Source organism: Pseudorca crassidens, chromosome 17, assembly GCF_039906515.1.
Source record: "Pseudorca crassidens isolate mPseCra1 chromosome 17, mPseCra1.hap1, whole genome shotgun sequence".
Taxonomy (NCBI): Eukaryota; Metazoa; Chordata; class Mammalia; order Artiodactyla; family Delphinidae; genus Pseudorca; species Pseudorca crassidens.
Genome location: NC_090312.1, coordinates 79,701,534 through 79,719,085, shown reverse-complemented (window position 1 = coordinate 79,719,085; position 17,552 = coordinate 79,701,534). Strand labels below are relative to the sequence as shown.

The 17,552-nt window shown below is 47.3% G+C and overlaps 1 protein-coding gene across 14 annotated transcripts in view; it reads left to right on the top strand.

The window, feature by feature from the left end:
* The window catches only part of FAM110B (family with sequence similarity 110 member B), a 220,630-nt gene that overhangs the window by 64,418 nt on the left and 138,660 nt on the right, over positions 1–17,552 (top strand). For 8 of the 14 annotated variants that reach the window (XR_010936515.1, XR_010936514.1, XR_010936512.1 and 5 more), the window contains one exon: positions 8,697–8,785. The exons of 1 other annotated variant lie outside the window; for it this stretch is intronic. The gene's annotated coding sequence lies outside the window, so the exon portion shown is untranslated. Of the gene's footprint in view, positions 1–2,898; positions 3,394–8,696; positions 8,786–11,492; positions 13,473–13,498; positions 13,774–14,476; positions 14,753–17,552 lie in introns of those variants that run through there. 5 more of the 14 variants (XM_067712282.1, XM_067712281.1, XM_067712280.1 and 2 more) reach the window with 3 other exon arrangements.

Sequence of the window (17,552 nt, the reverse complement as noted above, 5' to 3'; positions counted from 1 at the left end):
CCAGAGGCTCGGACCAAACCCTTTCCTCGCCCCGAGTCTGCTGTTTGCGGCTGTGCCTCTACCTTCCGTCTGGGTCCCCTGGCTCCATCTGCCTCTCCGGGACTCCATAGCTCTCCTGGTCACACCCACCCTCCAGCCAAAAGCATCCTTCAACTGCAGACCCGACTCTCACCCCAACTTGTATCCTTTCGCAGCACTTTGCCTCCCATCGTAATTACCCCTGTGTTGACGCATCACTTACTGGTTATCCCTCATTAGAATGGAAGCTCCACTGAGAATCCGGGGCCCCTGCCAACTCCCTGCACGGTCCTTACACAGAGTAGGTGCCCCAAACTCTTCATTGAGTTTTGATTTTTCAGAATCAAGGCAGAGTTGACTGAAGTTCAAAGACAAAAGCCCTCATTCCAGGGGTTAAAAAAAAAAAAATCTAGGCTCCCCCGGCAGAGGGGCAATAAGAACGATCAGCAATTAACTGTTACTCAGTTTCAAACTAATATAGGGGCTCTCAACTTGAGACCTAAGAAAGGATCAGTTGCTTCTTTCTCTTACAAAGTGTCTGTTTAAATGTCTTGTACAAAACAGGAACGAGACAAATTAATCAAACAGCTTTTTTTTTTTTTTTTTTTTTTTTTTTTACGGTCCGTGGGCCTCTCACTGTCGTGGCCTCTCCCGTTGCGGAACACAGGCTCCGGACATGCAGGCTCAGCGGCCATGGCTCTAGGGCCCAGCCGCTCCGCGGCATGTGGGATCTTCCCGGACCGGGGCACGAACCCGTGTCCCCAGCATCGGCAGGCGGACTCCCAACCACTGTGCCACCAGGGAAGCCCTCAAACAGCTTTTTAAAAGTGCCCCCTTTTTGAGCCAGCAGTCTGTTACATGAAGAGGAAGAGCTGTTAGCGTTTCCCAGATGAATGCCTGCGAGTGGTACCAGGCTGTATCCTGGCAGCCTCCAGGGAGCGCTGCCTTAGGCCGAATCACTGAAGCCAATTCCTCTTGAAGTTTTACTCCTGATAATGGTGATGGTGGTTTGATAATCCACATGGACACTGCTTCAAGGTAGCACATGTGAGGGTCATTTTAGGAAGTTTGTCTCTATCGTATTTTCTCACAGTTGGTGTCTGTGTCTACGTTTCTACACACGTTTTCACTCTTGGATGTATAGACCATGAGTTTCTGTGCTTTCCCCTGACGTTTATGGGCCATGCTGTTCCTTTCCTTAGTTTATTTCCCATCCAGTTTGTGGTACCCAAAGATGGAAGGATGAAGGATGCCGCTTAGTCAGTATTTTTTTCCACAGCTACTAATTAACCCCTGAGAGTGTTTGGTTCCTCAGAGCAAATCATAATGGCTGTTGAGCATGTCAGCTTTTTGTAAAGGTTTTCAGAGAAAAACCAAAGCACAGCATAACTGCAGAAATGAGAAGTTTGCATGTTATCATTGGATTGGAACTTGACTGGTGGAACATATACGGATTTGGGGAAATTACAGAAAATAAGTTTAACAGATTTGATTAATATCATTGGAGGACTGTTAATTTTGTAGAACCTATTGAAGAAATGACTTGAAGGGAAAACAAATAAATAAATAGATACGGGGACAAAAGTTGCACTTGACTAGCTGACCTCTCTCCTCTCCCCTTTTCACATAAATGCGTCATTTTAAATTTAATCCACCTCCTCATTACAGACTTGCCCCAATTTATAGTCCATCGAAAACACTTTCTCAAATGTATAATGGCATTTAATCTATATTGCAAATCATTAACGAAATGCAATTTTAAACCCCAATTTCCTGCAAGTTCCTTTTGAGATTGGTTCATATAGAATAAACTGAAATTAGTGACTAACGCATATCCAGAAAGAAGTAGGTGAAATAATGTTTGTGACTACAGTGAATACCAATAATGGTTCTGCATGATGAATCAGGTCTGCTCCTGGCTTGTCACCATTAATTACTTCGAAATGATATTTCTGACAAAGCTGTACACTGGAGAAGTTTAGATGCTTCTTTTTTGAGTAGCCTGATACCAGAAAAGAAGGGAGACACTATGGTATTGTGAAAACGTTGCTGCTGTTAATAATAGCTTAATTTAGAACTCACTCTGTGCCAGGCCCTGCGCTGAGCGCTGAGTGCGCATCGCTTCTGGCAGTGATGCTGCAAGGTGCCTCCCGCTATTGCCTCTGACACTCAGAGACATCCAGTCTCTTGCCCCAAGTCACCCAGGAGGGCATAGCTGATCCAGGCAGCCTGGATATTGGAATGCATGGTTTTCTCCTGTGCCTCCTGCAAGATTCAGCTTCTAGAACTCTTGTCACCATTAAATTGTGCCGTGGGCAGATTTCCTTAATTTTTCCTTTACAATGACTTCGATATTCCTTTTCCATCTCTTGTACCTCTGAATTATTATTCATCAGTGTAGCCAAGGTGATGATTTTTGACACCTTGATTGGTACATTTCCATGATGGGTGGAAATTAGTACATTTCCACGATGGATATTTCAAACTATATTGAGAGACTAATTAGCCCTTTAGGACAAATAAGTGGCAAATTGCTAATCAGGGTGAATAAAGTGAAGTCTCAGATTTTATAGCACCACCACTAATACCTTCCTACTATTGACTTTATGATTTATTCTTCAGTGCTGGAATCTGTGAAGTTTTTTTTTTTTTTAATTTATTTTAGGTAAGTATAGTTGATTTACAATGTTGTATTAATTTCTACTGTACAGCAAAGTGATTCAGTTAAACATATATATGAATATATATAACTGAATATATATATTCAGTTAAACATATATATACATATATATATATAGTTTTTCATATTCTTTGGAACCTGTTAAGTTTAAGGAAACTGGCTATACCATACATTGATTTAACCACTCTTTGTTTCTCCAGATCGGAAGAAAAACAAGAATGCACTTTAAAAACCACTTCTAGTTTATAAGGTGACACATTAATCCTCAAAATGACAAGAAATCAGGATGATTGTGTCTGCGGGGTTTCATTTATTAAAATTTAATTTGCTCCCGTGCTCTGCTCCAATCGCTCTGTGCTAGCAAACTAGCTATAATTAGATTAGCAGCCTGCTAAACGCTGCTGACAGCCGGAGCCTCAGAGAGCATGTGCCGGATTCCGCCCGAGCCGCTCCTCATTGGCTGCCAGCCTAGCTGCTCGCCGGTTTGATAGGTTTCCACAGTACTCTTTATGCTGCATTGGAGACACGGATACAGAGATACTCTGCTGCGTTCTGCCCACTGTGGAGGTGCTTAGCTGGTAGCATTACAGGAGGAATCAGGCACCGAGGAGAAGGCGATCGTCTTTGTTGAGGGAGCACGGCAGTCACCGACTGCCGGCTGCCAGAGGAGATCAAGGAAGAAGTTTCAGTTCATGGTAATTACTCTGAGTCTTTATCTCGCCTGAAAAACACGGCCATGCATGAAATGAAGTGTGTGCATCATGTCATCTGTTTAATTTGATCTTGCTTTTGTTAATATCACACGCTCTCCGGCGTTCCATGTAAAATATGTCCTCCCGGAGGAGGCTGGGCTGGTAGACAGCTACCGTCTTCATGTAGGAATCTTGTTTTTACCTGGATTCAAGAGTGCATGTGCTGGGGAGCTCTTCTCATTGGTTCTCTGCTGTTTAGGAAAGCCCGGTGTTGCATCCATTTAGGTGTCTTTGGAGGTGCGTTTCAGTGCCCTGTCGACTTTGTTTGCATGGGGTCCGGACTCTCCTGAATAATGAGCCGTGGAGGAGAGTTCGGAGAAACACACTTTAATTAGGACAGAGCAGCGGGTCTCCTGGTGTCAACGCAGGGTCTCAGCAGAAGTAATGTCCATTGTTTCTTCAGAGATGTGTGCAGCCTTCATTTTGGATGGCTCTCTTTGTTTCCCCTTCTGTAGTTTTCAGGAAGCTTTTTTCATATAGAGGATGTTAGCATATCCCGCTCTGCCAGAAACACTCCTAGGTGTGTATTCGGCCTGTGCTGAACAGAATTTTTGACTCGGGCTTTGTTTAATAAGGATGTTGTTTAGGGAGTTGAAATCACAGAAGGTGGGATTCTCACCCCTTTGACTTATGTTTGACAACATTTAAAAATTTCTGTTCATGGTTGCCTGGATGATTTTCCAAATCAAATAGTAAATAATCTTGAATTCTGTGATAAAGATGATACATTCAGAAGGAAAAATATTTAAATGGCTAAGGCTGAGCTTAAATAAATGCAAACAAATGCAGTGCGAGCGTCTGCTTCTCAGCGTATCTTCTCCGCAGAGTTCTGTATTATTCGGGAAGAGCCCCTTGCCACCATTTAGCCCTCAAACTTCAATACTGATGTCCTCACTGTATGAGACGGTGGAGACCACAGAAACTTGTGTATTGAGTCACCAGTCACACGGCTGGCTGGCTGCCACCATGCGTCTGGGATCCGTGGAGAGCTCTGCTGGTATCTGAAGGCTGTCAGGAGTTACCTCCTGCTCCTGAAAAGCCAGACATTGCCATTTCAGAATTTGCTTAAAGTAGCTGCTTTGATTTGAAGCTATAATCGGGTTCAAGGGGTTCGTCGTGTTCTTTGGTCGAGGAAAACTTCAGAACCCTAACTGTGCTTCCCTCCCCATCCACACCCTCAGCCCCTGCGAATTCCCTCCCTCGTCCATTCCTGGGGTGTACTGTTTCTCCCAAACAACAGTTTGAAGAAAAGAACAAGGAATATTCTGAAAGTTTGTCCTTTACTGTGATAGGGTGTCGCCTGTAATAAGAAAGTTGAGTGTGGTTCATTGTCATCCGGCATCTGGGTTTTGAGATGCTGTGTCTGGTGAAATGGGCACTGGAGGGGTCACCCTGCGGGGAGCACTGACTTCCTCTTTGGACGCCCCGATGATGCAAACCACACCCCCGTCACATTTCACAAGGTTGCGTGGTGAGGGGCGGAGGGCGCAGCTCAGTTCTGGGCTTTGCTCTTCGTCATGTGCCCGGAGCCCTCCTGCCTCTTCATTCTCTGCCTGAGGTGCTCCCTGTGCAGACGTGGAAAATAACCTCCTATCCACAGACGGGCTTAGACCCTCACTTGGGGAAGAATAAACAGATGCAATCCCATCGTTGTCTGTCCCTCTCCCTTTTCTTAATCTTGTGAAACGCTTCCTAAATTACCCTGGTCTTAGAACATTCTAAGAAGTCGGCTGCCTTAAAAGTAAATTATTGGGCTTCCCTGGTGGTGCAGTGGTTGAGAGTCCGCCTGCCGAGGCACGGGACACGGGTTCGTGCTCTGGTCCGGGAAGATCCCACGTGCCGTGGAGCGGCTGGGCCCGTGAGCCATGGCCGCTGAGCCTGCGCGTCCAGAGCCTGTGCTCTGCAGCTGGAGAGGCCACAACAGTGAGAGGCCCGCGTACCGCAAAAAAAAAAAAAAAAAGTAAATTATTGTTCAAACGCAAGCTGTGTGACTCTCCCCTACAAGCATCGTTGTTCAGCTGTGTGTCACGGGAAGCCGTGGGAAGTGGTTCTGGCCGATGCTGACTGTGAGGGTTGGATCTTAAAAGACTTTCTGTGTCTAGAAGGAACTTCTTACAGAGGTAAATATAAATATAACCGTGTGTGAATACTGTGTAGTAATTTACTATGATATCCCGGAGGGCCTTTTAACATACACTAAAGGGGCATTTTTCTAATAGCACTAAGTAAAATGTTATTTATGTTTTTGCAAAGTAACAAAATCTGCACTTTTATCTTCAGATGAGTCACATCTTAACATTTTTTTTTTAACTACACGAATCTTTATGTATTTCTGAGATAAGAAAGTAAAAACAAATGTCTTGGGCACTTAAAATTTTGTTCTCTCTCATCCTTATAATTCCATAACTCTTCATGGATGAATGACATTTCTGACCAATCAAAAATAGGTCTATTAGCATGAGCTAGAGCATAAAGCGTATAATATTTTAAAATTAAAACAGTCTGCTATAAGAGATACCTTCTCACTTTTTCTTCTAGGGGCTGATAATGACAGCAGGAAAAATGATAATCAGTTTAAAAATGAAAAGTCCTTCCATGTAGAATATGATGTGCCACAAAGCAACTGGGCTGCACAGGGCCTGAAAGTTCCAGTGAAAAGGAAGGAGTGGGGGGCAGTCCAGGGCATGCGGTGAAGAGTTGCCAGGTGGCGCCCGCAGGCGATTCTCTGGCTGGTCCCCTGGCATCTGTGGCATCAAAAGCACTGAGGGAGGCCTGTCATTCACAATTGATAAGTATTTCAGGGTCGATCCTCCAGAACCTGCCTGGGTTGGAAAAATGTCTGAGGAGCCGTTAGGCCTCATCTAAGTGTGTCTAGTCTTTCTTTCGTTATTCATTCTGTAATTACGGGCACCTACCATGTGCTAGGTTCTGTGCTAAGCCTTAAAAAAGGAGAGAAGGCGCAACCCTCTCAGCAGGCAGTGGCAGACTGTGGAGGAGAGGCCGTGAGATAAATAATAATGGGGTGCAGGGAGCAGAGGGAGGCGGCCAGCTTGGGGATCCTGAGGAGGAGTGACCAGGGGTGCGGTGTGAAGACTTCAGGGCAAGGGCAGTAGTGCTTGACCTAGAACGTTTTTGCACCACAAGCACCGCTCTTAGTGTCAAGTAGGAGTCAGCGTGGGCCACAGACCTGGTTCCTCTTTGATAGGGACTTTCAGTCTCCCTGTTGCCGTATGTGTGATCTGTAATAGTAAATGTCATAAACAGGAACTGTCGTGTCTTTTCTTCCTCCTCCCAACCCTCCTCAGAATGCACACTAGATTGCTGCCTGGAAGTTTTGTGGGTTTTTTTTTGGTTTTTTTTTTTTTGCGGTACGCAGGCCTCTCACTGTTGTGGCCTCTCCCGTTGCGGAGCACAGGCTCCGGACGCGCAGGCTCAGCAGCCATGGCTCACGGGCCCAGCCGCTCCGCGGCATGTGGGATCCTCCCGGACCGGGGCACGAACCCATGTCCCCTGCATCAGCAGGCGGACTCTCAACCACTGCGCCACCAGGGAAGCCCTGCCTGGAAGTATTTTTATTGCAATAGATTTTTATCACGTGGAATTCGAAAAAAATTTTTAAATGCATCCAGTAATTTAAAGATGCATCTTAAAGGCATCACAAAACACCTTCCTCACTGTTGGACTCTTAAGTAATTTAGGGATTGCTTTTAGAACTGCTTGCATTGCCAGGAGTTATCATTTGCGGTGGGATGCCGGTTGACTGTTTTATTTATTTAATTAGCTCCTTTATTTATTTCAGTCATTTATTTTGTATGTGCTCATTAAAGACAAGCTTGTAAATTCTGGGCTTGGAATATAACACTTGCATTTGACCTTCCTATGATTAAGGCCTTCTGCTCTCCTTATACATTTGATGGAATTTAGACAGATTTTCAGTCTTGCCAGATTTGGAGGGGAAGTCCCACTTAAGGGTCACACACATTAGCTCTTGCCGCCAGGAAAATGTCTACATGGAACCAGGCCCTGCATTTCCGATACTTTGGGGCCTGCAGTCAGAACACCCTCCAGATGCTCTAGTGTTCTGCCCTGTCAGGCTTGCACACCGACATTTGCACAGCCCGTCAGAAGAGCAGCCTCTTGTCTTTCCCTCTGTCCTTACCCCGCCCTCCTCGCTGAGCTGGAAGTATTCTCCGTCAGAGCTGATCGCAGAGCCAGCAGCCAACCCTGCTGGCTTCCCATCCCTGGCTGTTCCTTCCCAGCTGCCTTTTCTGCCCCCCTTTTAAACAGATGTTCTCCAAGGTTCTGCCCTCCGTTAGCCCCCCTGTTCCCTGCATTCCATCGGTTGGTTCATCCATGGCCACAGACTCAGCCGCCTTCCTGCGTCTCCACAGTGTCCCCGCTTCAGCCACATCGGCCTCCTTGCTCCCCCTGCTCGGGGCCCCGGCTGCCCCCTTGCTCGGAGGGTGCTTCCCCCAGTAGACCCCAGGCTTGTCCCCTCAGTGCTTTCGGGATTATGCTCAAGTGTCCCCAACTGCCATTCCAGTGGGACCGTCTAAGACAGTATCTGTTGTTATTTAGTCTCCCCTCTCTGGAGGTCAGAGACTTGGTCTTAACCCCCAGAGCCTAGAATAGAACTTGGTCCATAGGAAGTGCTCAGTCAGTCCTGGAGAGTGAATGAATGAATGAATGAATGGCTACAGGCGTGGCAGGCTGCAGTGCTGTGAAGGGTGCCCCTGTGGCAGTCAGGAGCTCTGCCCCAGCCAGCTGGGTGGTTTGTGCTGAGCCCTCGCCCTGAGTGGGCTCTGTGTAGTGGACTGAAGTGGGGTTTGTCCCAGGTGGGCTCTAAGGCCCTTTGAGACTCTGACAGCCTGTCACTCCCTGCACACACGCGGACTCCCGTGTGTAGAGCAGCAGTTCTGAGGATGAGATGACGCCCTGTCAGCCTTCGTTTGTATGACCTCCCACAACTTGGTGTTGACATTCTTCTATCTTTATACTTGCTATCTGCGGTTAAATGTCTCCTTCAAAAACTAGTCAAGGTGAACAAAACACTTAGCTTCTAACTGAAATGTGTATGTAAAAACTAACACAGTTTGGTTTACCTCCGTGTTCGTTATCTGTCTTTTTAAATTTATTGACCAATTTTTAAAAGAATTTTCATTTTCTGTTGTTGTAAATATTTAATAGCCTGCCTATTTTTGTCAAGTAAAAAAGCAATAGCGATCTTTTCTTTTCTCTGTTTTTAGATATTTCGCGCAGCAGAGAGTACTTTAAGAGAGGGAGGATTCCCTGTGACTTCTGCCAGCAATCTGTAAAATACTCAGTCCTCTTTCAAGTAAGTGTGTTGCTTTGCTTTGATCCATTCTGAGCAGAAGGTATTGATTCTCTCTGAAAACCTCTGTCATATTACACTAAGACAAAGAGGCTGAGGTTTCAGATATTTTGCTATCTGGCAAAAAAAAGAGGAGTCCCACCTTTGAGGGCCTGCAGGGCCAAACTAACAGTGATGATGATTTCCTTCCCCAGGGGTTTCCGTGTTATGTTGCCTGCATGTCTCCCAGCAGTTCTGGTCTTTTAAGGGCTGTGTAATATTTACTCGTAATCTCCCTGGTATCTAGAAGTGCATGGATTCGAAAACAGTATCCAAAAAATGAACGTTTTTACACTCCAGTGCGAAGTCCACGGTCCGTGCTTGGGGAGTGAGGTGGTGTTTTCTGGCAGCCCTAATGCTGTAGGGACAACAGCAAATGCCTGGGAGCCTGGGGCACAGAGATGTTTGCAGGATGGCCTCCCTAGGGAGGTCCCGTCAGGAGGGCAGAGCCTAGATGTCAGCCAGGGGACAGACCAAGAGAGTGGGGCAGGTGTTGAAGGACAGTCAGCAGACGTGGGAGTGTGTGTGTCCGTAAAGGACGTTGCTGGGTGCTTTGTCCCACGTCCACGCCACCGGATTCCTTCCTGATGGCGAGCCTGGAGACATCCTTTAGCCAGACCCATCTTCCCATGAAGGAGCTGAGGAAGTAGATGAGCAGTGGTCAAGGTCCAGATGGTTCCTCCCCTTTGACAGAGGGGCTGAGAGCTCAGTGTCACCAAATGAGGAAGTTGAGAATGTTTAGGAAATGGACAGACAGCTAGCTCTCCAGTTAACTCACGTGTGCAAGGGCCTGACACGTGGTAAAGAGCAGCCCTTGTGAGGTCACCAAGCCTTAGCCTCGGCACCCGTGTTCCCGAGTGACCACGTGCTTTGGTTTGATTGGCAGCTATCCTCGAGCCTCTCTTCCAGCATCCATATGTAACGTACCATTACCTGGATAGCACGCTGTTTGTCATTCCGTCATGCAGAACTTCGTTGGGTAGACGGTGTGGGTCTCCTGGAATCCTAGCATCTAGCTTAGGCTGACAAATAAGAATCAGCCTCTACCAGGTGGAATTCTGCCATCTGTGGAAAGGGGGATTGAAGAAAAAGCCAACAGCACGTATCAGCGAGACACACTGAAATCCGTCAGTCTTCTCACCGTGTTCCCTTACCACAGATATAAGAAGTTCTGATATGAAAGCCCTGGGCTCCTCTTGGCTGGAGGGAACTCAGCATCTCCCATCCCCAACCCCCAGCTCGTAGAATTGCACCTCCACACAGGTGGGCTTAATGGGGGTCGTCTCCACCAGGGCCTGTCTTCCCCACTCTGCTCGTTCTAGGAGCCCACCCATCTCGATTTGCCCACAAGTGAGAGGTTTTCTGGAACGTGGGACTTCCAAGTGCTAAAAGCAGGACAAGTCCCCAGCAATCAGGGGCCTCTTGTTCCCTCTTGGGGTTCCCTGCGCCCCTCCTCCCGCCCAGCTGGCTCCTGCTAGCAGGTGAATTGGCAGCCCTAGTGGCCAGGAAAGAACTGCAATGTTGAGTAGACGTGAGTGTATACCCAGCTCCGCTGCCAGTGGACTTCACCTCTAAGCCTCAGTTTCCCACGTGCCAAGTAAGAATACCAACACGCTCCTAGGGGTTTGGGCAAGGTCACATGACACAGCCACAGCATGTGCCGGGGAGAGGGTAGGCCTGGAGAAGTGGGGGGCCCCTCCTTCCTTCCTCCCTCCCGGATCAGATAGTGGGTTACCTTCACAGGCATAATCGTCTTGAGCTTTGTCAATATTATTATTTGGCCACAGGCCCTGCGTCAGGAAGATTAGAAAGGATTCAGCCCTGTCACTCATTAACACAGTGTCACCTGGGTTACGTAGACTCTGAATCTGGGCTCCTGTGTCTGATTCCCAAGTAATGCCAGGTCTCTGTGCTGGTTACTTTAAATCGTTTTTATACCAGTTTCCCCTAAAGAAGATAGAAACGAACAAAAAGGTGCTCTAAAGATTGTTGTGAAAAGCGTAGCTTTTGTCTTGTTATCCAAATGCTTTCCATTGTTTTAGGCTATTTTCACATTTAAAGTTCTTTAAAACTTGTTCTTTTCTGAGTTTGTAAATGACAGATAAGTCGCCTTATAAAGGACATGTATTATTAATCACCATCAACATTTTTCACCACTCCTCAATACGTGTATTTAAGGTTATTATGTTTTAAAAGTATAAGATGGGTCTTTTTTAAAAAGTGATCCCTTCTTTTAGGAGACTAAAAAAGAAAACGCAGGCACAAAATGACCTTGTAATGTGCTTTGAATCAGACTTTGGCGTTTTTTCAACCTAGAACCTCAGTCGTCCTATGTAATGTACATGTGAGTCACCTTTCAAGGGACACACAACCACCAACCTCTGTGCATTATTCAGGTGATTGCAGTTTCAGGAAGTAAGTTACAATGTTTCCCTTGTTTTTAGTTGCTCATTATCTTCATCAAACTGAAATAATTGATAACGTGAGTTTCTCCCGGAAAGTTGCCATTTTCAAAACTTCTCTGGGATGGAGTTTTGTTCTTTTAGAGTGTGAGCGCTGGGAACGTGAGATTGCTGGGACCAAAAGCAGCCTTGCAGTTTTGTTTGTGTGTTAAATGGTCCTGACCGAGACCACCTGCTAGCTTGCCACAAACACCTTTTCTCCATCTCAGTGTTTCCTGAGGCTGGTCCTCCGCAGCGAGGGATCCGTTTCCCCTCCATGACTCATCTGCCTTTCACGCCAGCATCTCTGACTTCTGCCTTTTGCCACATCAGTTCTTTGCCAAGCGAGTGACTCAGAGCTCAGGTTCCACCAGAACCGTCAGGTGACTCCCCGAGGCCGGCTCGGCTGACCTTGAGCAGGTCTCCTGGGGCCGGGGAGGGCAGGCCGCTGCCGAGACCCCCTGACCGGGCTCACTGCCTTTTAAAAAAGAAGAGGGAGAGGAGGGGGCATCCTTGGGAAAAAGCAGCTGGGATTTCAGTTGTTTTATTCCCCTTGTTCACAGAGATCCTATAGGCTTCTGGAAGGATAGATATAAGGATATTTCCCTCTCTAAAATAAATACCCCTCCCCACGGGACTTCCCTGGTGGTCCAGTGATTAAGACTTCGCCTTCCAATGCAGGGGGTGCGGGTGCGATCCCTGGTTGGGGAGCTAAGATCCCACAAGGCTCGGGGCCAAAATAAAGCAAAAGAAAAAACAGAAGCAACATTGTAACAAACTCAATAAAGACTTTAAAAATGGTCCACATCAGAAAATCTTCAAAAAAAATAATTAAAAAATAAAATAAAATAAATACCCCTGTATGCAGATTCTATTTGTGAGGATTTAACACACATGTATCATGAGGTTCAAGAAGCCACTGTTGATTACAATTTAAATGACTAAACTACCGTTTAAGTTATTTGGCGTATTTAAAATGCTGTTTTTTGAAATCGAATGAAAGACAAATTCTGTGGGTTGCTGTGTGTGCGTAGTTTGTTGTTGTTCATTATTAATGGCTGTTACACTTTAAGTCAGTTCATTGTCAACGAACTGACAATGAACTGTCAGTTCATTGCTTTCTTACAAAGACCAGCAGAAAGGTTAAGGCCGTCGTCTGTGGAAGACCTGCTCTGGGACCGCACTGCTGGAAGCATCACTTGTCTGCAGAGGAGGTGTAGAGTCTTCATGGTGTAGACAGGGGTACGAGAATCAAAGAGATTAACCTCACATAAAGGGCAGCCATGTGACCAGACACACGCTGGGCGTAGAACCCAGGTCCACCTCTTCTGTAAGACCCCAGACCTTTCACACCAGTTGATTTCTTTATAGTGATGGGGTCATAAATGGAACAGGAAAGTTGGTTGAGGGCCCCATAAGAGCATGCCCATTAGAGAGAGAGGAGGACGCCTACGGAGGGATTAGACCTTCACATTCATTCTCCAGCCCGCTCCATGTCTGCTGCATCCCTGCGGACTGAGAAAGCGTTTATGCGTTCTGAATACTCAGCGAAGTTCAGAAACATGGAGTGTCCTCTCCACGCTGGTCCACGCACGACAGCCCAGTGCTGTGGTCTCAGTGTGTGTGTCCCCCGCCCAAATTCATATGTTGAACTCCTGGTGGCCAATGGGGAGGTAATTAGGAGATGGGGCCTCTGGTAGGTGCTGAAGTCCTGAGGGTGGCGTCCTCATGAATGGGAGGAATTAGTGCCCTTTACGGAAGAGGCTCCGGGGAGATGCCTTACCCCTTCCGCCACGTGAGGTTGGGGCAGGGAGTCTGCAGCCCAGAGGGGAGCCTTCACCAGAACACAACCGTGCCGGCACCGTGATCTTGGACGTCCAGCCTCCAAAACTGTGGAAAATAAACGTCTGTTGTCCCTAAGCCACCTAGTCTGTGGCGTTTTGCTATAGCGGCCTGAACATTACAAAGACCCCAGGATAAAAGTATGTTCCATGTTCACTTCTGTTACTTTGTTACATACCTGTGTTCATAGATGCAACAGAAACCTGAGAATCCTCCTAATCTGCGCTTCTGCTTGGGGAAATTCCTCCTGTTCAGCTGAGGGGGAGAAGCCTCTTTCTCTGCTCCTGGTCTTTGGGCGGTGTTTGGACATGCTTCACGGGGCACTGGTCCATCGGTGACCAGAAATATTGATCTCTTGCTGTTACTTGAGTCTTGTGGGTCTGATTCTCTGTAGGACACACTTAAAGCTGAGCTCTGCATCATCCTAGGTCAAAGAGAGGCAGCTTTGACCAGGACGGTCAGCGGAAGGACCTTCCTCTGGAAGGACGCCCCATGGCGTGACTCCTGGTTCTGTAGCCCACGTGCCTGTATAGGCGTCAAGCTTTGCGGACCCTCCGTGTGCCCCGTGCGTCGGCACTGGCATCTCTTTGTCACCAGACAGCTCCATTCCTGACTTCGCCATCTGTTCGCGGGCCTGCCTTACTCTTTGCTCTCAGACCAGTCCACTTGGTAAGCAGAAAAGTCTTTTGCAAGCACTGTTTCCATCTTGTTACTTCCCTGCTCCAACATCCTGCTTCCTCCCAGTTACCCATTGGTCAGATTTAAATTCCAGAGCCTGGCAGTTAAAGCCACCTCTCAACTGGGATCCTCACCCTCATCAAGGCAGTATCCAGGGACTTCCCTGGTGGTCCAGTGGTTAGGACTCCGAGCTTCCACTGCAGGGGACACGGGTTCCATCCCTGGTTGGGGAACTAAGATCCCACATGCCATGCAGCACGCCCCGCCCCGCCAAAATTAAACCCCCAAACAAAAAAAGCCCCCAAAACGCAAATATCCATTTGCCTCCTGTTTTTCACGTACCTGTCTCATCAGAGTGGACGAGCGTTTCCTTGCCTGGAATTCCTTATCAATTCCCGTCTCCCAGAGGCTGGGCGTTCCTTTGAGGCCCATTTCAAAAGTTACTTTTTCCTTTTAAAACAAAAGTCTTGGGGAACTACGATCCCTCAAGCTATGCTGCGTGGCCAAAAAAAAAAAAAAAAAAAAAGTCTTTTGAGCAAAATCCAAGAATTTTTACCTTTCATTCCTTCAGATTTTTTCACAATTCAGTACATACTAGGTACATTTATAAGTAGTCTGGAAATTGTTTTTTTGCTTTAAGCGTTTATATGATTCTCAAGTTACATGGTAAGTTGATGTAAAATTTCTCCCTTAGTGCAAAGACGGCTCGGGCTCTCAGTTGTCTGAGAGAATGAATAAACAAGCAGCACTACGCAAGCCACCCCAGGCGTCCACAGGGCGCACAAGGAGAAGGTGGGCTGGAGTTGAAATCCGAGAGGAAACTGCGGAGCGTTTTGCCACGTTAGCAGAGTTCTGAGGACTGATTAAGTTACTGGACAGGGATGAAGCTGTTTGTCAACCTGGGAAGCCCTCCACAAAAATAACAATTTTATTCAACAACCCAGACTGGAAAGCTGTTGTCAGTTCTTTTTTTTTTTTTTTCTTTTTTTAAATTTATTTATTTATTTTTACTTTTGGCTGCGTTGGGTCTTCGTTGCTGTGCACCAGGTTTCTCTGGTTATGGCGAGTGGGGGCTACTCTTCGTTGCGGTGCACGGGCTTCTCTTGTTTCGGAGCATGGGCTCTAGGCACACCGGCTTCAGTAGTTGTGGCACGTGGGCTCAGTAGTTGTGGCACGCAGGCTTAGTTGCTCTGCGGCATGTGGGATCTTCCGGGACCAGGGCTTGAACCTGTGTCCCCTGCATTGGCAGGCAGATTCTTAACCACTGTGCCATCAGGGAAGCCCTGTTGTCAGTTCTTAAATGTCCATAATTGAGTGACATCTAAATAGACATGTACTAACAAAATCAAGAGGAAAGTAACAGCATCACCTCCAGAAGGTAGAACAGACCCACTGACAGCAAGAAGCACAAGTAGAAACTCAATCAAAATCCCCCTCAGTTGGGGGGCTCAGTTCAGATTTCCTCTGCTGTGTGGAGACTCTTCTTATCCCTAACTCTGCGTTTATTCAGAATTTACAGATTCCGTGTACTCGTGGTCCCTTCGGGCTATGCGTGCAGTCACGTCCTCTTTTCATTCTCTGAGGACATAAAGGGCGCTAATTAGTCTGGTTTGTGTTACGGGAAGTTGCTGCGCCTGTTTCTAGTAGATTGTAAGTGATATGAGGGTAGGAATTTTGTTTTAACTCTGTGTCTTTAGAATCCAGCACAGAATCCAACATGATAGAGGCCTGAGAACAGTCTGTGGGCTTTAACAGGACTGAAGGATGTCCTGTACGCGAAAAGGACAGTTGTGGGTTTCACGTCTGCTGTCATACAAGTGTGACAGCAGCGTCTGCGCATACAGGACATGGCCACGCGGGGGTTAAGAGGGCCAGCAGCCCAGGACCTGTCTCCATTATGCAACGTGCTGCATTCTGCTTTTGTGGAGCTGTTTACTCCTCGCTGCATTCCTTGAGCACCACTGGTTTGCACACGCAGCATTGGTGTCCATCAGCTGTGTACTGGGCTCACTTCACAGCTGGACGTTCAGCTCATCTGAGTGGCCTCCAGGAGGGCCAGCCAGAGTCAGGTGCCTCATTCAGAGCCTTGGAGAGAACCTCTTACTCTTAACACCCTTTGGTCACTAAGCATTCAAATAAGAGATGCTCAGTACAATTAAGAAAAGCTATATTAACCTGTGACTTTAAAGCTCCGATTAAGAACCAGGAAATTAAGAAGACATTTTATGCCAGATCTGCAGCATTTTAGGGTTTCTCATTGTACTTTATTAGTGACACTTGACATTATGTGTGTTTGCAGTGTATCTCATTAATCTTAAATACAACGACTGTGTTTCAAAGCACTTTTTGATAATTAGACATTCACATCCAATCGATCTCTTATTTTTAAGACTATTGAAACCCGGTTTTGAAGTGCTATGTGAAGTGTTCTTAAATTTTAAACTAATGCGTAGCCACTTTATTGGCACTTAGCCTCATGCATGAGTAGGATGGCTGTGTGCTTCTGAGGATACGTCGTAGAGCGCTACTTCTGTTTTCAGCTTGTGCATTATTGCTGCGATGTGTGGCATACTTCACAAACCGCCTCCTTTAGTCCCCAGTCTCCTCCCAGGTCAACCCCAGAGGGTGATGCTCTAGAGTGCATTTCGGGGCTTGTGCATTTCCCAGCGAAGACACTGGCGTGGGAACGGACGGATAGCTCCAGAGGGTGAGGGTGCACGTGATGTGGCCCAAGTAGGAGACTGTGGAGCTGGGGCTTTGCTTGGCATGTACTGGGCACTTCTCAGGGGCCAGGTGTGGCGCCAAGTCCTTTATGTGCATCACCTCCAGTAGTTCTCACGGTGGGTAGTTGTTGAACAAAGCAGGTAATCACGTGGTGAGATTCGAGCCCTTGTCTGTCTGGCTGCAGATCCGTCCTTACCCACCTTGCCAAAGTGCGTCGACTGTGATGGTTTGGTGTGCCCGGTGTTTCTCAGACTTTGGAGGAAAGTGTTTGGTGTTTTGGTTTTTGGGGGGTTTTTTCCTATTTAGAAACTGTATTCTTTTGACAGTTTAGATTTACTGAAGGTTTCTTGGAACCACAGGAGTTGCTGCAGGTGCCAACCAGAGGTTCCCCTTCCAGCGGGTTTATCACATGGTGGCCCCGGAGAGACCAGTGCTGTCCGTCACCTCTGTCCTCATCTGGGGGCCATGATGGTTCTCCTGGTCACCGGGGACTCAGGTCACGGGCTTCGCTCCCAGCCCTCTGATTTGAGGCTACCTATCAGCAGTAGCGATTAGCTTTTTGATGACAGACTTACACGTTTCACAAAGTGCGTTCACTTCAACAGCCCTGAGGGGTGGGGGAACTGTAATCTCAGCTTGGCCGATGAGGCAGCAGGTGCCTGGGAGACAGTGATTTTTCAAAGTTGTGTGGTTCACACAGGAAGAGCCAGGATACGAGCCCTTCTGTCTCCTCCTACCTACATCCAGGCTCCGAAAGGAGACCTCTGCTGGGGCCGGCACCTCGTGGGCCAATCTGTAGAACGAATGACTTCACCTTCATCGGTAATTTTCCAGCTGTGTCCCCTCAAGTACTAGGGACTTCAAGGCCGAGGGGCATTGAGATTGGAGGCTCTGCTCTAGCCCAGGCCCTCTGCGTCTGCCTGTTTTACACGTTGATGTCCCAGTGAGCTCGACGTGAGGTGATGCTTCTGCAGCTGGAACATGCTCCAAAGACAGCCGAACCCCAAGGTTCTCACCACGCTCGGGCCCAGTGCCAGTTTCCTTTT